Source organism: Arachis hypogaea, chromosome 1 (assembly GCF_003086295.3).
Source record: "Arachis hypogaea cultivar Tifrunner chromosome 1, arahy.Tifrunner.gnm2.J5K5, whole genome shotgun sequence".
NCBI lineage: Eukaryota > Viridiplantae > Streptophyta > Magnoliopsida > Fabales > Fabaceae > Arachis > Arachis hypogaea.
In genome coordinates, this window is record NC_092036.1 from 21,758,180 (window position 1) to 21,778,871 (window position 20,692).

Below are 20,692 nucleotides of genomic sequence, written 5' to 3' on the forward strand. Positions count from 1 at the left end.
GTGGCCAACCCAAAAGGAAAGAAAGAAAGAAAATTAAGCCCATAACAAAGATATCAAGGCAATTAGAACATAGGCGGGGGCTAATGCCAAATAAGAGTATGATTCCTTACTACATGTTAGCTAAGCATGTGAGTGAGAAAACAATGTAAGCTAAGGCATATCATTAAGCCCGATGCAAGAGTAAAGTTAAAGCATGAAGAGTGTATTGAGCATCAAGTTCAAATGAGAAGAAGTGGGTCATGAAAGACAATATGAGGTCATATCAATGCACAAGGACACAAGAGCCATACAAGATGAAGCATTGATTTAAAAGTTTCATCACCGAACACTATCAAACAAGTCAAGAAGCATCAACATAATGCAAGGAATCCTCAACAATTGAATAGGAAGAAGCAGCACCATTATTAAAATGACTTAAAAAAAACGAAAATATGCTACAAAAACTAAATGAAAATGGGAAGAGTAGAAGTATGCGAGTGTGATAAGCAAAAGAAAATGGAAGGGGAGAAAAAACTCTTTTTTTTTTACCGACGCGTGCGCGTCATGCATGTTTACGCGTCGGTGGGTATATTGGTCGAAGGACGCGTACGCGCCAGGTGCGCGCACGCGTGCATCGAGTTAGGCCGGAGGCATAATGTCGGCCCAAGTCTGGCACAACTCTCGGGTAAAAGTACCAGGAGTGTGGATCGTGCAATCGACGCGTGCGCGTACAGTGCGCGTGCATTGCCAATTTAAGATCATGTGCGCGTACGCGCCAAGTGCGCGCACGCGTGCACAGACTTGTGCCTTAGGCCCAATATTCGCACAGTGCAGGCCTAACTCTCGGGTTTTTGGCTGGAGGTGAAATTTTGCATCCACGCGTACGCGTACAGTGCGCGTCCGCGTGGATGGTCGAAAAATGCTCAGGTGCGCGTACGCGTTAGGTGCGCGCACGCGCCGATGGTGTTCGGTTTTTCAAAATTTTTCTAAGTTTTTGCACCAATCCAAGCCTTTCAATCCTCCAAACAGCTACCAAAACACCCTAGAACCTTATTCAACATACTATACTACTAACTAAACTCAATAAAACAATAAAAACAAGAAATTAAACTAATTCTACCAATATTTACAAAAGATAAAAATGAAAATGAGAATCTACCTACAATGGCAACTCAATTCACTTATTAAACAAAACTAAAAGAGAATGGACAGAGTTTACCATGGTGGGGTGTCTCCCACCTAGCACTTTTGTTTATTGTCCTTAAGTTGGACTTTTGGGGAGCTCCTCTCAAGGTGGCTTGTGCTTGTATTCATCTTGGAACTCCCACCAATGCTTGGTTCTCCATTGTGCCCCAAGATTCTTTATGGATTGAGCCAAGTGTTGATGGAGTTCTTCACAAGCTTGGGGCTCCCAAAGTTGATCCTCTTCTTGTGATCCGGGGTCCCACACTTTGTTTTCACACCCGTCTTGAAGTTGATCATCATTATTAGTCCATCCGGGTGGTAAGTAAGATGAATTCTCTATATAGTGGCCAACAATCCTCCTAGACCCATCTATTTGAGCACTACTCCAACCTTTATATCTCACGTTTGATGCATCAACCATAATGAGCCTTGATTTGCAACGCCCACCACAAAACCTTTTTCGCTTACGTTTCATCCCACAAACTTCCCTAAGTTGGCCATCCGTTTGAAGCAAACCATATTCAAGTGGGATAATAAAGCTAATAGAAATGAATTTCACCCACTCAAATGAAGGTGTAGATGGCAACCTAGGCAAAGATGCTTCCAAAGATCTTGACAAAGCATAACCAACCCCCGTTCTTCTATTTCTACGGTCTTCCACCTCTTCACAAGATCTCTTAATCTCAATCCTTTGTTCAACAATTTTATCTAAACCTTTTCCTTTACTCAAATCATAATAGGGAGGGTGAGAAAAATTTACCTCCTCAACGCTTTCAAATCCAACCGGAGAAGGTTCTTCATGCTCAAAGGATTCTTTACCACTAAAACTTGATGCTTGATCTTCATCATCAAGGGAACTCAATCCTTGCTCTATCCCATCCAAGTCTTCATATGGAGTATGCCTTGGAAGGTGTGAACCTTCCTCCCTAGCATCAATTTCAATCATCTTGGAGGGGCTTTCTTCAACTCTATGTTCCCATGGAGGCTCCACATCTCCTAAGTCTTCTACCACTTCTTCCTTGTCTTCAACAATTAAAGCTTCCTCCAATTGTTCCAATACAAATCAACTTCCTTCATTTCCCACCGGAGTTTCCAATCTCTCCTTCATGCTATGTTCTTCATTTGATTCTCCACATGTAGACATGGGAGTTCCTTGAGTGTTCAAGCATTGGGAGGCTAATTGATTTGTTACCGCATCCAAGGCGGCCATGAAATTTTGCACATCCCTTTTCATCTCTTCTTGCCCTTGAACAAGAATACCAAGGGTTTCATCCATTAGAGGTTGGGGTGGATGGAAGGATTCATCATTTTGGGGGAAGGGTTCATAGTAGGAAGATGGTTCTTCTTGGTAGAATTGTGGCGGTTCTATGTTTTCCACTCTTTCCACTTGTTGCACAACACACTCCATGGTTGCTTGAAATTGATCCAATGCTTCCTTGAGATGATCCCTTGACTCTTGTTCATCTTGGATAATATGATTAGGATCATGTGGCTCTTGGTTCAATGGATATGAGTATTCTTCCATGGGAGGTTGTGGTGGAAAGTAGTATTCATCTTGTGGTTGAAAATTTTCGTGTATTGGAGGAGGTTCATCTTGGTAATAATGTGGAGAAGGTGGCTCTTGAAAATATTGATGTTGGAATGGTGGTGGCTCTATATGTGGTTCATATGGCTCATATGGTTGTTGGTAGGATGGATATGGATTAGGGTCATATGAAGGTGGTTGGTAAGAAGGGGCTTGTGAGTATGGTTGAGAGTTATGTTGAGGATATGATTCATGGGCATATGGTGGTGGTTCTTGAAAATCACAAGGTGATTCACCATAGCCATTGGATTGATATGCATCATAGAATGGCTCTTCTTCATAGTGTATGGGTGGAGGTTGTTGCCAAGAGGATTGATCATATGCATATGGCTCCTCCCACCTTTGAGTGTCCCATCCTTGATACACATCTTCATTATAGTCCTCATTCCCTACAACATGTTGATAACCAAACTCATAGCCAAGGTGAGAATTCATGCTAGCAAGAAGAAAAATGAAAACAAAATCAAATAAGAAGAAAGAAAATTAAATCCTAAAACTAGTAAGGGCTAACAAAAGCAAACATATTCACAATATTCACATATATACAATAACCAATAACATAACACCATTGCAATTCCCCGGCAACGGCGCCATTTTGATGATTGGATTTTTGACGGTTTAGAATTTCACTAATGAAATCTCGTTGAAGTATAGTCTCTAAACCAATCACTAATCCTCTCATACAAAAATTTGTTTGTCACAAGTACAAACCCCTAAAATCTATAAACCGAAGTATTTAAACCTCGGGTCATTCTCCCTAGGAATTACAATAAAGTGTCTTGTTATTGGTTAGAAATGTGTTTTGGGGTTTTGGATAAGAAGCATGAAAAGTAAATGGCAATGAAAATAAACTAACAACTATAAAAGGCCCTTGGCAAGGTATGAAAATTAGAGGTCCTATCCTACTTATCCTTCTCAATTGTGATGAGAATTGTTCATTGCTACCACTTAGTTAACCCTTACTAAATAAAGGAAAGTCAAGTGGATGAATTGACTTGAGCCACAAGTCCTAGCCAACTCCCAAGGAAAGACTAGCTTTAGTGCACTCCAAACCAATTAGCAATCTCTCCAATTATCAATCAACAAAGGAATTAGATAACTCAAGAGTCACTAATTACTCTACCTAGGCCAAGAGGAACAAAATATATACTAAAACTAAAAGAGGCATTTCAACAAACACATAAAGTGCAATAAAAGTAAACAACATAAATTGCAAGAATTAAAGAGAGATCTAACTACAAAGGCAAGAGATCAACAATAGAAAAGCAAAGAAGAACAATTATTATGAATTACCTCTTATAGAATTGGAAGAAAATGGAAGGGACAATAGTAGATCTACAACAAAGCATAAGAACAACATAAAGGAAATTACAATAAAAGAATGGAAGAAGAATGAATCTAACAACAAGGAATTGAGATGTAGAAGTAGAAGAAAGCAAAGATTAAAACCTAGATCTAAGAACTAATCCTAATCCTAATCCTAATTCTAATTCTAGAGAGAAGTGAGAGCTTCTCTCTCTAGAAACTAATTCTAACTACTAAACTAAACTAATGGTAACTAGATGTCTCATCCCTCTTCAATCCTTGACTTAAATAGCATCAGAAATGAGTTGGATTGGGCCCACAAGGCTCCTAAAACCGCTGGGGACGATTTCGTAAAGTGGGCCACGGACAGAATCGGCGCGCGCGCGCAAAGTGCGCGTGCGCGCCCCTGAACGCGAAACAACATATGGCAAAATTTATATCATTTCGAAGTCCCGGATGTTAGCTTTCCAACCCAACTGGAACTGCATCATTTGGACCTCTGTAGCTCAAGTTATGGTCGTTTAAGTGCGAAGAGGTCGGCTTGACAGCTTTCCGGTTCTTTCATTTCTTCATGAGTTCTCCAACTTTTCATGCTTCTTTCTTCATTCCCTTGATCCAATCTTTGCCTCCTAAACCTTAAATCACTTAACAAACATATCAAGGCATCTAATGGAATCAAGGTGAATTATATTTAGCTATTTTAAGGCCTAAAAAGCATGTTTTCACTCTTAAGCACAATTAAAGGAGAATATACAAAACCATGCTATTTCATTGAATAAATGTGGGTAAAAGGTTATAAAATCCCCTAAAATCGATACAAGATAAATCGTCAAATTGGGGTTTGTCATCTAGCGCCCAAAGAGTAGAGACCAATGTACAAATGCCTAGAGAGGACCCCCTAGCTGGCGTTCCACGCCCAAGGAGCCTCATAGCACGTGGATCTCATCAAAGCTCAGTCCAAACACTCACCAAATGGGTCCCAAAAGTGCATTTTAGCACTAAATAGAACGTTTTACCCTTTCTGTGTAATCCTTAGTCATTAACCTAGTATTTAAAGAACTTTTACACCTCTCACTGAGGGAGGTTTGCCATATTTTCATTTACTTTGTGTTTTTACTTTAGTATGAGTTTCTAAACCTCTTAGGTTGAGGGGAGGAGCCCTACTGAGTCCTATGAATTAATAAAAGTATTACTGTTTCTTCTTCGATCCGTGTTTGATCTATCTCTAAGATGTATATCCCGATCTTCATCGTGGTGAATAGGATGATCTGACAAATTAGCTCTGTTAATCACATTAAGACGAATGTGCCTGACAAACACCCGCGTCTACTTGAGTTCGTATGAGTACCTGGAAGAAAAGCACGAGCCAACAGCTATGTTTATACATCTCTCAGACGGTTAATCCACGACTTCATTGGGGACTTCTCGAGACATCAGTTCAGCCAATTTCCAGGGAGATTAGGGTCTCCGTGGTATAGGCTAGAATCCAAAGAAGCAGCATTCTTTGATCCGGAAGATTTGACCTTGTCTGTGGCATTTTGAGTAGGATCGCCCGTAGAATGACTTGCTAAGCGCTTCACCCTTCGTCAGATTGTATGATCACGGCCAATGGCCATGGCCAATAGCATTCATTCTGTAGCAGAGGAGATCAATAACCACAGGCAATGGTTTTGATCACTTACAGCCTGCCATATAAGAAGATCATTCATAAGCAAAAAAGACAGTAGTACCAGAGTTAATTCAAAAAGACAAAGCAACTCCAACTCTCAACTCTATTCCCATCATATAATTCCTATTATTTAATCCAATTGGTTTTACCCCTTTCAACATTTATGACATATAATCATTCAAGGTTTACATAATACAACTCCTTCTAATTCCGCCTGACTAAGACCTGCAAGACAACCATAGCTTGCTTCAAGCCACAATCCTCGTAGGATCGACCCTGACTCGCTCAGGTATTACTTGGACGACCCAGTGCACTTGCTGGTACTACTGCTGTACGAAATAGTGTGGGTTTTGCATACGCATGCACCAGTAACCCAACCATGGTTAGTATTTCCCTTTTCTTCATTGTTTCTTTTGTTTAAGAGCTCATAATCATCATCATCATCATCATCTTCCCCTTCTTCCTCCTCTTTTACATGCATATTTATGTTCCTTTGTTTTAAGTTTATTCCAAAAAAAATTGGGGTTGTATGCCAGGCGGCGATGACCCACGGCTGGCGTATGAATAATGAAGCTCCCAGGGGAGCATGCATGCAAGGACGCTCAGCGTCCTTAACCGATATCAGGCATTTTCAAATCAAATACCCCTCATTTAAAATCATGTTGATTAAGGTTTTATCTTATCCTTTTTTCTTTTCATGCACATATGCTTTTGTCCATAATTTACATCCATTATTCTGTCAATCTTTAAGTTTAATGTAAATCTCTATATTTGGTGTAAACCCTTAAACTTGGTGTTGGTAACACCATGGATCTTGAAAACCCGATACAAAAAGCAGTAATGATAATTGAATAGACTTGGGTAAGATCATAAAAGATAAATTCTCTACTGATAGTTGGTTATTTTTTCTCCTTTACTTTTATCCTTTCTATTTTCATTTTTCTTGTTTTTCTCTTTTATTTACTTTTTCCTTCCTTACATACATAGCATATTCTATCTTTCTTTTCTCATCTTAAACTTAAAATTTGAATGCTTGTTCCTCCAGTAACTATTTTTATGGAGGATATCTTGATGAAAAGATTGAATTAAATAATTCAAAAATAAACAGTGGAGGTGCTTAAATATATGCGTTACATTTGAAAAAATCTGAAATACTTGAATCTTGAGAAAACAGAAAAAGAATCTTCAAGAACAGAAATTTAAAGAAGTATTATGAGGATTCGACCAATCAACTCCTTGAAGCAGTTTGAAAAAAAAAAGTCTAAAAAGATCAAAGAAATCAAAAGTTCCAAGTGAGCATTAATAATTAGGGCCCAGCTATGTGCCTATAATATTTCTATTTTAAGGATAGACTTGGGTTAGTAAGTTTGAGGGGTACTTTATCACCCGATAACTTAGGCCAACTGAACCGATATTAACGATTGAAAGTTCGTTTAGAGAGTCTCCTTAAAACAAAACTTAAGAAGTCCAAAGAGGTTCTGAACGTCGATGTCTCGGTCAAAACCCTAGTTATGTACTTGTGGTGTGACTGTGTCAAAGAGAGGCTTGGATAATTAGATCTGAAAGGTGTTTTATCACCTGGTGACTTGGGCCAACTGACCTTGGATTATTGATTGAAAGTCCATTAAGAGTTATCTTATGTCAAAGCATTAAGAGTCAAAAGCCTGCAAAAAATCTTTTTCCTAAATCAAATAAGAAATAAACTGCCTTCAAGTCATTCAAATTTAAAAGAATTCTCATAATACGATTCAAATTTTAGGTTTGAAAATTCCTAAATCCTAAGTATGCAAGATTCATGAAGGATAAGAGAGCCAAATTTAACCACAAGAATGATCATAAATCCAACTTTTTGTTTTCAATCTTAAAAGCTTTTCAAATGTTTTTCATTAAGCTAAACTCCGTTTATCTTTCTTTTTTTGCTTGAGGACAAGCAAAATTTTAAGCTTGGTGTTGTGATGACACGTTATCTTAAGCGATTTTTTAAGTTCTTTTTCATTTATTTTCTTACGATTTAATCAAATTTCTTATGTTTTCTAAAAGAATTTAATAAACAATCAAATATGTGGAGTTGGGATAGTGATTTTATATTTTCAAGAATTTTGGCCTAAAAAACTAGAAAAAATCAAGGCTTTTTCAAAAAAAAAAAACAACACAAAAGCAACAAAACCGCGACCCAAAGAACAGAAGCGTGCCCTAAGAAGTTGAAATGCAATACGGACGCCTAGCAAACAACATGCACGCCAGGCGGATGGGGCACCATGCCCAGCGGCCTTGATCCAGGTCCGGTGGCCTCCTTCCACGCCAAGGCGGACTCCCATGCATGCTTCATGCAGACATGGTGGCCTATGCTAGCATGCACTTTCTCTTGGAAGGCAGAATTTTGGACTTTTTGTTCAATTTTATCTAATATAAACCCGAGTTAAACATAGTTACAACTCTCAAGAAGCATAATTAAGGCCCAAGCTTAATTGTTCACATCATTAGAGGCCTTAATCACATCCAAAATATGAAAGACTCTAGAAGATTAGTTATTAATTCTTTCTAGAAACATAAGAGATTCAGTTGTCGTAATTGATTTGAATCATTATTTTGAATTTGAATTTATAAGTTAGTAATTAATTAGCTTATCATTCTATCCAAAAAATAAGATTAAGATAGTTATCTTATCTTCCTCCCCGAAAGATAAGATTAGTTTTAGTTTGAATTTGAATTCTAGAATTATGATATAAATAAGTGAATCTAGTTCACAGGGAGCGACACACAGCTCCTCCATGATCTCTTTTCATTGTTTTATTTCCTTTTTCATGGGTAACTAATACTTTGTCAAAGGGTTAGGAGCTCTCTTTATGTTTTCTATAGGTTATTATTCTACATTTATTTTATTTTGAAGTTTTGCATTGATCTATTTCATACTTGAGTTATTTATTCTTCATTCGAATTAGTGGTATCGAAAAGTATGCTAATCTATTTTGAATTCTTTTATTATAATTGAAAATTTTGATATTTGAATTAAAGATTGAAAACTTTTTCACATGGCTCTTTGAATTCGGCTAGAAATAGTGGTTCAATTAGTGTGTGACACATGCATGATTTTTAATCACTCTAATTTTGAATAAGTGACATATACTTCGGATTAAAACAACTTTTGAAAATTATGCTTTTCATTTAAAGATTTAACTGGATAGGACTTGCTTGAATATGTGACATGTAATTTGACCTAAGGACTACTTTTAAATCTTATTAGAAAAATAAATCAGTTTTTGTTCTTAATCTCTTGATTAATTAATTGACGACTAATTAATGCTTGAAAAACTAAGAAGCCAAAGAATCGAAAATCAGTTACTAAAGATTTGTTGTGAAAAATCTTTGCAAACTTTAAGATAGGTGAACAAGGTTTAATTTATCTAAAAGTATAAATATCTCCGAAATCTTTGACTCTCACCATCACTGTCTTCTCTCAAATTAACATTCAAGCTTTCTGTCCATAAGCATTCAAGCATTTAAGGTTCTCAAACTTTCAGCAAGACACAATCTTTCCCTTCAATCCAGGTTTCTTAATCTAATTAAGTATCTAATTTGATATTTACTTACTCAATCTTTTAATCCTCGTAATAATAATATCCACTCATCATAGTATTACTTGTTCAATCCGGTATATTTGTCGATATCCGTAAGCTTTGATTTTAGCTCATCAGCATAATAGTAGAATATGTAGTGTTTCCAGTGTTGTCGCTTGTAGTAGCCATGGATATATTTTTTTTTGCGCTCTTGATACCATGACAATAATCTTGAGCAGTGACTTGTGCAGCAAAATATCTATTCTTGGTTGAGAAGAAGACGAAAGAAATTCAGGGATATTGAAGTAAAATGATGGTGCTTTGATAATGATGAGCGGATATTTTAACGCTTTTGGGGGGTAATTTCATATAGATTTTAGTATGTTTTAGTTAGTTTTTAGTATATTTTTATTAGTTTTTAGGCAAAATTCATATTTCTGCACTTTACTATGAGTTTGTGTATTTTTCTGTGATTTCAGGTATTTTCTGGCTGAAATTAAGGGAGCTGAGCAAAAATCTGATTCAGGCTAAAAAAGAAATGCGATGTTGTTGGATTCTGACTTTCCTACACTCGGAATAAATTTTTTGGAGCTAAAGGAGACCAATTGGCACGCTCTCAATTGGGTTGGAAAGTAGACATCCAGGGCTTTCCAGCAATATATAATAGTCATACTTTGCGCGAAGATAAACGACGTAAAGTGGTGTTTAACGCCAGTTCTATGTTGCATTCTGGTGTTGAATGCCAGAAACATGTTACAAGTTGGAGTTAAACACCAGAAACAGGTTACAACCTGACGTTTAACTCCAGAAACAGCCCAAGCACGTGATAAGCTTAAGTCTCAGCCCCGGCACACACCAAGTGGGCCCCAGAAGTGGATTTCTGCACTTTAGATCTGAACTTTATACTCTTTGACGGCATGAGTCTCTAAACTCCATTGTTGGGGGTGAAGAGCTCTGCAGCGTCTCGATGAATTAATGCAATTATTTCTATTTTCTATTCAAACACGCTTGTTTCTATCCAAGATGTTCATTCGCACTTTAATATGAAGAAGGTGATGATCCGTGACACTCATCACCATTCTTAACCCATGAACGTGTGCCTGACAACCACCTCTGTTCTACATTAGATTGGATGAGTATCTCTTAGATTCCTTAATCAGAATCTTCGTGGTATAAGTTAGAATCCATTGGCAGCATCCTTGAGAATCCGGAAAGTCTAAACCTTGTCTGTGGTATTCCGAGTAGGATTCAGGGATCGGATGACTGTGACGATCTTCAAACTCGCGAGTGTTGGGCACAGTGACAGACGCAAAAGAATCAATGGATCCTATTCCGACATGATCGAGAACCGACAGATGATTAGCCGTGCGGTGACAGCGCATTTAGACCATTTTCCCTGAGAGAACGGATGGTAGCCATTGACAACGGTGATCTACCAACACACAGCTTGCCGTAGAAGGAACCTTGCGTGCGTGAAGAAGAAGACATGGGGAAGCAGAGATTCAGAAGACAAAGCATCTCCAAAACTCCAACACATTCTCCATTACCACGTAACAATTACTCATTTCATGCTCTTTCACTTTTTACAATTGAAACTAAAGAACCCTATTGGTATCCTAATTAAGAATAATAAGATAATCATAGCTTGCTTCAAGCCAACAATCTCTGTGGGATTCGACCCTTACTCACATAAGGTATTACTTGGACGACCAAGTGCACTTGCTGGTTAGTTGTGCGGAATTACATAGTGTGAGTGTAATTTTCGTGCACCTAGTTTTTGGCGCCGTTGCTAGGGATTGTTTGAGTTTGAACAACTGACGGTGAATCTTGTTACTTAGATTAGGAAAAATTTGTCTTTTTGTTTAGAGTCACTAGGATTGCATCTTCTATTATTCCTTTTAAAAAAATCTTTCAAAAATATTATCTTTCTTTATCAGTTTTTAATTTTTCTTGGAGTCTTTTGTTTGAGTTTAGTTTCATATTTTAAGTTTGGTGTCAATTGCATGCTTTTCTTTATCTTTCAATTTTCAAATTGCATGTTCTTTGTTTTTCCTTGATCTTCAAATTGTTCTTGTCAATTTTTCTTGTTTGATCTTTGGTTTGTCTTGTTTTGTGTCTTTTCTTGTTTTTCTTGTGCATTTTCAAATTTTTGGTTTTCAAAAATTTTTTTATTTATTAAATACCTTTTTAAAACACGTTAAATTTATAGCTCAGTTGGCTAGAGCGTTGGCTTATGTTCTTGGCAATTGGGTATCTTTTTTTTTAAATATTTTCAAAAATAATTTTTCTTTGATTAAATCTTGTGCCAAACTTTAAGTTTAGTGTTTTCTTGTTAATTTTTCTTTAGTTTTCGAAAATTTTATTTTGGTTTTCTAAAAATTTTAAGTTTGGTGTTCTATCTTCATGTTCTTGTTGTTCTTGTGAGTCTTCCTTGTGTCTTGATCTTAAAATTTTTAAGTTTGGTGTTCCTTGGTGTTTTCCCTCCAAAATTTTCGAAAACCAAGAGCATTAGATCTAAAAATTTTAAGTTGTGTGTCTTTTGTGTATTTTTCTCTTTTATCATAAAATTCAAAAATAAAAAAAAACTTTTTAACTATTTTTAAGCAATTATTTCGAATTTTTTAAAAAAAATTCAGATTTCAATTTTAAAATTTTTAAAATCTTATCCTTAAAAAAATCACATCTTTTTCAAAAATATCATAACCACTTTCTCTCTCCCCACTTTTTCGAAAATCTTCATAGAACATTTTTTAAATTTTTATTTTAGTTTTTATTTTATTTTATTATTTCGTAAAATTTTTCTTATATAATAAAATAAATCCACATCATCTCCCTTTCTCCATCATGGACCTAAGTGGAAATGAATAGTCCAGAAGGACTCTGGGGTCATATGCTAACCCCACTACTGCTTCATACGGGAGTAGTATCTGTATACCCTCCATCGGAGTCAGTAGTTTTGAGTTGAATCCTCAGCTCATTATCATGGTGCAGCAAAGTTGCCAATATTCCGGTCTTCCACAAGAACCTGCAGAGTTTCTGGCACAGTTTTTACAAATTGCTGATACAGTACATGATAAGGAAGTAGATCAGGATGTCTACAGATTATTACTGTTTTCATTTGCTGTAAAAGACCAAGCTAAGAGGTGGTTAAATAACCAACCTAAGGCTAGCATAAGAACATGGAAACAGCTGTCAGAAAAATTCCTGAATCACTATTTCCCTCCAAAACGGATGACATAGCTAAGGCTGAGCATCTAAGGCTTTAAACAATGAGATAATGAATCCCTCTATGATGCCTGGGAGAGATACAGAGAGATGCTAAGAAAATGCCCCTCTGAAATATTTTCAGAGTGGGTGCAGTTAGACATCTTCTAGTATGGGTTTACAGAGAAAGCTCAGATTTCTCTAGACCACTCAACTGGTGGATCTATACACATGAGAAAGACAATTGAGGAAGCTCAAGAGCTCATTGATACAGTTGCCAGAAATCAGCATCTGTACCTAAGTAGTGAATCTTCCATGAAAGAAGAGGCTAAAACAGTAACTGCTGAACTCATTCCTGCAGAACAAGTTACTGAATTCAATCAGTAATTAGATTCTCTGACAAAATAGCTAGCCGAATTCAAGGAGATATTACAAGAAACAAGAATAGCTAATATGAATATGGAAGTGCAGTTGAAGCAAACAGAACAGCAGCTATTAAAACAAATAACAGAAGAGTGCCAAGCAGTTCAATTAAGAAGTGGGAAAACATTAAATACCTCACTTCAAGGCAGCAGGAAGCCAAGAAATGAACAAATTGCTACCCAAAATCCCTCTGAGGACAGTAAGAGCCCAGAGAGGAATAATTCTAGTGCTCAAACGCCAGAAAAAGGTGGAGAACTGGCGTTGAATACCCAACCCATGCTCAGTTCTGGTGTTCAAACTCCAGAAACAAGTAAGGAATTGGCATTGAACGCCCAAAAGAAGCTCAGTTCTGGCATTCAGATGCCAGAAACAGGTAAGGAGTTGGCGTCTAACGTCACTCCAGCTTCCACCCCTGGCATTCAAACGCCAGTGGGGGATCAGACACATACAAGTGCTGATAGCAACCCTTCTAAAAAGGCTTCTCAACCCACATCTGTAGGTAATAAACCTGCAGCAACTAAGGTTGAGGAATACAAAGCCAAAATGCCTTATCCTCAGAAATTTCGCCAAGCGGAACAGGATAAGCAATTTGTCCGCTTTGCAGACTATATCAGGACTCTTGAAATAAAGATTCCGTTTGCAGAGACACTTGAGCAAATACCCTCTTATGCTAAGTTCATGAAAGAGATCTTAAGTCATAAGAAGGATTGGAGAGAAACTGAAAAAGTTTACCTCACTGAAGAATGCAGTGCAGTCATTCTGAAAAGCCTACCAGAAAAGCTTAAAGATCCCGAAAGCTTTATGATACCATGCATATTAGAGGGTACTTGTACCAAGCAAGCTCTATGTGATCTTGGGGCAAGTATCAACCTAATACCTGCATCTACTATTAGAAAGCTTGGTTTGACTGAAGAAGTCAAACCAACCCGGATATGTCTCCAACTTGCTGATGGCTCCATTAAATATCCATCAGGCGTGATTGAAGACATGATTGTCAAGGTTGGGCCATTTGCCTTTTCCACTAACTTTGTGGTGCTGGAAATGGAGGAGCACAAGAGTGCAACTCTCATTCTAGGAAGACCTTTCCTAGCAACTGGACAAACCCTCATTGACGTCCAAAAAGGGGAAGTAACCCTGAGAGTCAATGAAGACGAGTTTAAGTTGAATGTTGTCAAAGCTATGCAGCATACAGACACCCAAATGACTGCATGAGCATTGATATTATTGACTCTCTGGTAAAAGAGTTCAATATGACTGAGAGTCTCGAATCAGAGCTAGAGGATATCTTTAAAGATGCTCAGCCTGATCTGGAGGAACCAGAGAGAATAATAGAACCTCTGAAAATCCCTCAGAAAGAGGAGAAACCTCCCAAACCCGAGCTCAAACCATTACCACCATCCCTGAAATATGCATTTCTGCGAGAAGGTGATACCTTTCATGTAATCATAAGCTCTACCTTAGAGCCACAGGAAGAGGAAGCACTAATTCAAGTGCTAAGGACACACAAGACAGCTTTTGGGTGGTCCATCAGTGATCTTAAGGGCATTAGCCTAGCCAGATACATGCACAAGATCCTATTGGAGGGTGACGCTAAGCCAGTGGTTCAACCACAGAGACGGCTGAATCCAGCCATGAAGGAGGTGGTGCAGAAGGAGGTCAATAAATTACTAGAGGCTGGGATTATTTATCCTATTTCTGATAGCCCTTGGGTAAGCCCTGTCCAAGTCGTCCCTAAGAAGGGTGGCATGACAGTGGTTCATAATGAAAAAATGAACTAGTTCCTACAAGAACAGTTACAAGGTGGCGTATGTGTATTGATTACAGAAGGCTTAACACAGCTACCAGAAATGATCATTTTCCTTTACCATTCATAGACCAGATGCTAGAAAGACTAGCAGGTCATGAATACTACTACTTCCTGGATGGATATTCAGGTTATAATCAAATTGCTGTAGATCCCCGGATCAAGAGAAAACAGCATTCACATGTCCATCCGGAGTATTTGCATACAGAAGGATGCCATTTGGTCTGTGCAATGCACCTGCAACCTTTCAAAGGTGCATGCTCTCTATTTTCTCTGATATGGTAGAAAAATTTCTAGAAGTCTTCATGGATGACTTTTCAGTATTTGGAGACTCATTCAGCTCCTGTCTTGTCCATCTAGCACTTGTTCTAAAGAGGTGCCAAGAGACCAACCTGGTTTTAAACTGGGAGAAATGTCACTTTATGGTGACTGAAGGAATTGTCCTTGGGCACAAAATTTCAAACAAGGGAATAGAGGTGGATCAAGCTAAGGTAGAGGTAATTGAAAAATTATCACCACTTGCCAATGTTAAGGAAATCAGAAGCTTTCTGGGGCATGCAGGATTCTGTAGGAGGTTTATAAAAGATTTTTCAAAAATTGCCAAACCTCTGAGTAATCTGCTAGCTGCTGACACGCCATTTATCTTTGATAAGGAATGTCTGCAGGTGTTTGAGACTCTGAAAGCTAAACTGGTCACAACACCAGTCATTTCTGCACCAGACTGGACATTACCATTTGAACTAATGTGTGATGCCAGCGACCATGCCATTAGTGTAGTGTTGGGACAAAGGCATGACAAGCTTCTGCACGTCATTTATTATGCCAGTCGTGTTTTAAATGACGCACAGAAGAATTACACAACCACGGAAAAAGAGTTACTTGTAGTGGTTTACGCCATTGACAAGTTCAGATCTTATTTAGTAGGATCAAAAGTGATTGTGTACACTGACCATACTGCTCTTAAATATCTACTCACAAAGTAGGATTTAAAACCCAGACTCATAAGATGGGTGTTGCTTCTGCAAGAGTTTGATATAGAAATAAGAGACAGAAAAGGGACAGAGAACCAAGTAGCAGATCACCTGTCCCGAATAGAACCAGTAGAAGGGGCGTCCCTCCCTCTTACTGAGATCTCTAAAAACTTTCTGGATGAGCAGCTCTTTGCTGTCCAAGAAGTGCCATGGTTTGCAGATATTGCAAACTACCAGGCAGTGAGATTCATACCCAAAGAGTACAGTAGGCAGCAATCAAAGAAATTGATCACGGATGCAAAATACTATCTTTGGGATGAACCATATCTCTTCAAGAGATGTGTAGACGAAGTAATCCATAGATGTGTGCCTAAAGAAGAAGCACAAAAGATCCTCTGGCATTGCCATGGATCACAGTATGGAGGACATTTTGGAAGTGAGCGAATAGCTACAAGAGTCCTCCAATGTGGCTTCTATTGGCCTACTCTCTATAAAAACTCCCGAGTGTTTGTACTTAATTGTGATAGTTGCCAAAGATCTAGCAATCTGCCTTACAGTTATGCCATGCCTCAATAAGGGATCTTGGAGATTGAGTTGTTTGATGTATGGGGTATTGACTTCATGGGGTCTTTCCCACCATCATACTCAAACACTTATATTCTGGTGGCAGTGGATTATGTATCCAAATGGGTGGAAGCTATTGCAACACCCACTAATGACACTAAGACAGTGCTGAAATTCCTCCAGAAACATATCTTCAGTAGATTTGGTATCCCTAGAGTACTAATCAGTGATGGGGCACTCATTTCTGCAATAAACAGCTTTACTCTGCTTTGGTTCGATATGGAGTTACCACAGGATAGCTACTCCATATCATCCACAGACAAATGGGCAAACTGAAGTCTCTAATAGAGAACTTAAAAGAATCCTGGAACGGACTGTGATTAACCATAGAAGGGATTGGACAAGAAGCTTGGATGATGCTCTGTGGGCATACAGAACAGCATTCAAGACTCCTATAGGAACTTCTCCATACCAACTTGTGTATGGAAAAGCCTGTCACTTGCCAGTGGAACTGGAGCATAAGGCCTATTGGGAAACCAGATTCCTAAACCTTGATGCCAAGTTAGCTGGAGAAAAACGATTGCTTTAGTTAAATGAGCTAGAGGAATTCAGACTCAATGCTTTCAAAAATGTAAAAATTTACAAAGAGAAAGCAAAAAGATGGCATGATAAGAAGTTGTCATCCAGAGTCTTTGAGCCAGGGCAGAAAGTTCTGCTGTTTAATTCCAGGCTCAGATTATTCCTCAGAAAATTGAAATCCCGGTGGAGAGGACCATATGTGATTACAAGTGTGTCACCATATGGATACGTAGAGCTCCAGGATGATGATTCTAACAAAAAGTTCATTGTTAATGGACAGAGAGTCAAACATTATCTTGAAAGCAATTTTGAGCATGAATGCTCAAAACTGAGACTTGATTAAAGCTCAGTAATAGTCCAGTTAAAGACAATAAAGAAGCGCTTGCTGGGAGGCAACCCAGCCATTAACAAAGCTTATTTTTCAATTAATTGATTTTTATAGGTTCATATTAATTTTCTTCAAGGTAAAATGGCAATTGCATGAGTTCACAGAGTCACAGAAGGATTCAGAGGATAAAACAGCAAAAAGAAGGTCACTAGTGTGAAAAAGCCAGTAAGAGTTGTTTTAGGCGTTAAACGCCCAAAAGAAGCATCTACTGGGCGTTCAACGCCAGTAGAGATAGCCATCTGGGCGTTAAATGCCAGAAAGAAGCATCTTCTGGGCGTTTAACGCCAGATTTACAGCGTCCTGGGCGTTCAGAATAACGCCCAGTGACAAAGGAGTTTCTGGCGTTTAACGCCAGCTGGAAGCAACAGCTGGGCGTTAAATGCCTAGGAGAAGCTACAAATGGGCGTTAAACGCCCAAAACATGCAGCGTTTGGGTGTTTAACGCCAGGATTGTGGGGAGGAGGTAAATTCGTTTTCAATTCAAACTTTTTTCATTTTTTATGTTTCAATTCATGATTTCTTGCATAAACATGTTACAAACTCTCATATTCCAAACTTCAATTCTAAAAATTTTTAATCCTAATTTTTCAAATCCTTTTTCAAAGATATCAAATGTATCTTAATTCATAAACACAAATCCTTTTCAAATCCTCTCCAACTTCTTTTCAAATCTTTTTCAAACTCAATTATCTTTTTAAATTCTTCTCAAATCTTTTCTTTTAAATTCATCATATCCTCTTTTCAAAATTCAGATTTATCTTTTTTTAATATCTTTCATATCTTTTCAATTTTAAATTGCATCTTTTTCCTATCATACTTATCTTTTACAAATCATATCTTCTATCATATCTCCTTCAAAATTTTCGAAAAACTCACCCCCTTCCCTTTAAATCCTAGTTCGGCCTCCCTCCTCTCCCCCATAATTCGAAAAATTGGCTCTCCTTCTATCCCTATCCTTTTCTTTCTTTTTGCCTGAGGGCAAGCAAACCTCTAAGTTTGCTGTGTTTATCCGTGATCACTAAACCAATACCCACTAAGATCATGGCTCCTAAGGGAAAATAAACCACTCCAAGAGGCAAGAAAGAGAATATTCCAAAACCACTTTAGAATCAAGGGAAGTTCTTAACCAAAGAACATTCAGACCATTACTACAAAATAATGGGTCTAAGGTCAGTGATCCCGGAAGTTAAATTCGATCTGAAAGAAGACGAATATCCAGAGATCCAAGAGCAAATTCGAAATAGAAGCAAATCCTGAAACAAAGGTGGGAAGGAATATGGTTCAAGAATTCTACTCTAATCTGTGACAAATAGACAGGCAGAGAATAGCTGGAGCCACCTTTTATGATTATCGGACCTTGGTCAGAGGGAAGATTGTTCACCTTCACCCTGACAAAATCAGGGAAATCTTTAAGCTACCTCAGCTGAAAGATGACCCAGACTCCTTTAATAGGAGAATGATGAGAACAAATAAGGGTTTGGACGAAATTCTAGAGGACATATGCCTCCCTGGAACCAAGTGGATAACCAGCACCAAGGGTATTCCAAATCAACTCAAGAGAGAAGATCTCAAACCAGTCGCCAGAGGCTACCTGGACTTCATTGGGCATTCTATACTGCCCACCAGCAACCGCTCTGAAGTCACCATCAAAAGAGCAGTAATGATCCATTGCATTATGTTGGAAAAAGAAGTAGAAGTTCATCAGCTGATTTCTTGTGAACTTTACACAATTGCAAACAAGAACTCCAAAGATTCCAAATTGGCTTATCCAAGCTTAATCTCTATGCTATGTAAAGATGCTGGGGTGAAGATGGGAGTAACTGAGTATATCTTAGTTGAGCGACCAATCACCAAAAAGTCAATGGAAGGACAACAAGTGCAGGACAACCCTATTAAGAGGAAAGCACAGGAGTTCCTCCCGAAAATTCCTCAAATTGAATACTGGGAGCGCCTTGAAGCATCTGTCACCAAATTGCAAGAAGCTATAGAGCAACTAAAGGAAGAACAGCAAAATCAAAATAGCATGCTTTGCAAACTGCTTAAGGAACAAGAAGAGCAAGGGCGTGAACTGAGGGAACTGAAGCGTCAGAAGCTGTCTCTTGAAGGGCCAAGCACTCCACAGATTAAAGGAGCATCCACCTCCCAAAATAAAGGTTGTTGAGTCCTAATCTCTACCATAACTCTGTGATAATTGCTCTTATTTGGAATTTACCTTAGAAGTTATATATTAGTAGTAGTAATTAGTATATCTATTTTGATTTTATCTCCAATTAAGCTATAATTTATTTTTCTCATCATCATCAAATATAAATAAAATAGTAGATTTTTAGAATAAAGAGGCAATATTTTTTCGAGTTTTAATAAGGAAAATTCTAATTATTTAGATGTGGTGGCAATACTTTTTGTCTTCTGAATGAATGCCTGAACGGTGCATATTTTTTATATTGAATTTTATGAATGTTAAAATTGTTGGCTCTTGAAAGAATGATGAACAAGAGAAATATTATTGTTGATCTGAAAATCATGAAATTGATTCTTGAAGCAAGAAAAAGCAGTGAAAAAAAAGAAGAATGAGCAGTAGAAAAAGCCAATAGTCCTTTAAACCAAAAGGCAAGGGTGAAAAGGATCCAAGGCTTTGAGCATCAATGGATAGGAGGGCCCAAGAAAATAAATCCAGGCCTAAGCGGCTAAATCAAGCTATCCCTAACCATGTGCTTGTGGCATGTAGGCCCAAGTGAAAAGCTTGAGACTGAGTGGTTAAAGTCGTGATCCAAGGCAAAAGAGTGTGCTTAAGAACTCTGGACACCTCTAATTAGGGACTTTAGCAAAGCTAAGTCACAATCTGAAAAGGTTCACCCAGTTATGTGTCTGTGGCATTTATGTATCTGGTGGTAATACTGGAAAACAAAGTGCTTAGGGTCACGGCCAAGACTCATAAAGTAGTTGTGTTCAAGAATCAACATACTAAACTAGGAGAATCAATAATAATATCTGAATTCTGAGTTCCTATGGATGCCAATCATTCTGAATTTCAAAGGATAAAGTGAGATGCCAAAACTGTTCGGAAGCAAAATGCTACTAGTCCCGTTCATCTAATTAGAATCTGAGCTTCACTTAAAACTCTGAGATATTATTGCTTCTTGATTTCTTTTTATCCTATTTTATTTATCTAGTTACTTGGGGACAAGCAACAGTTTAAGTTTGGTGTTGTGATGAGCGGATATTTTATACGCTTTTTGGGGGTAATTTCATATAGATTTTAATATGTTTTAGTTAGTTTTTAGTATATTTTTATTAGTTTTTAGGCAAAATTCATATTTCTGGACTTTACTATGAGTTTGTGTAATTTTCTGTGATTTCAGGTATTTTCTGGCTGAAATTGAGGGAGCTGAGCAAAAATCTGATTTAGGCTAAAAAAGGATTGCTGATGCTGTTGGATTCTGACCTTCCTGCACTCAGAATAGATTTTTTGTAGCTAT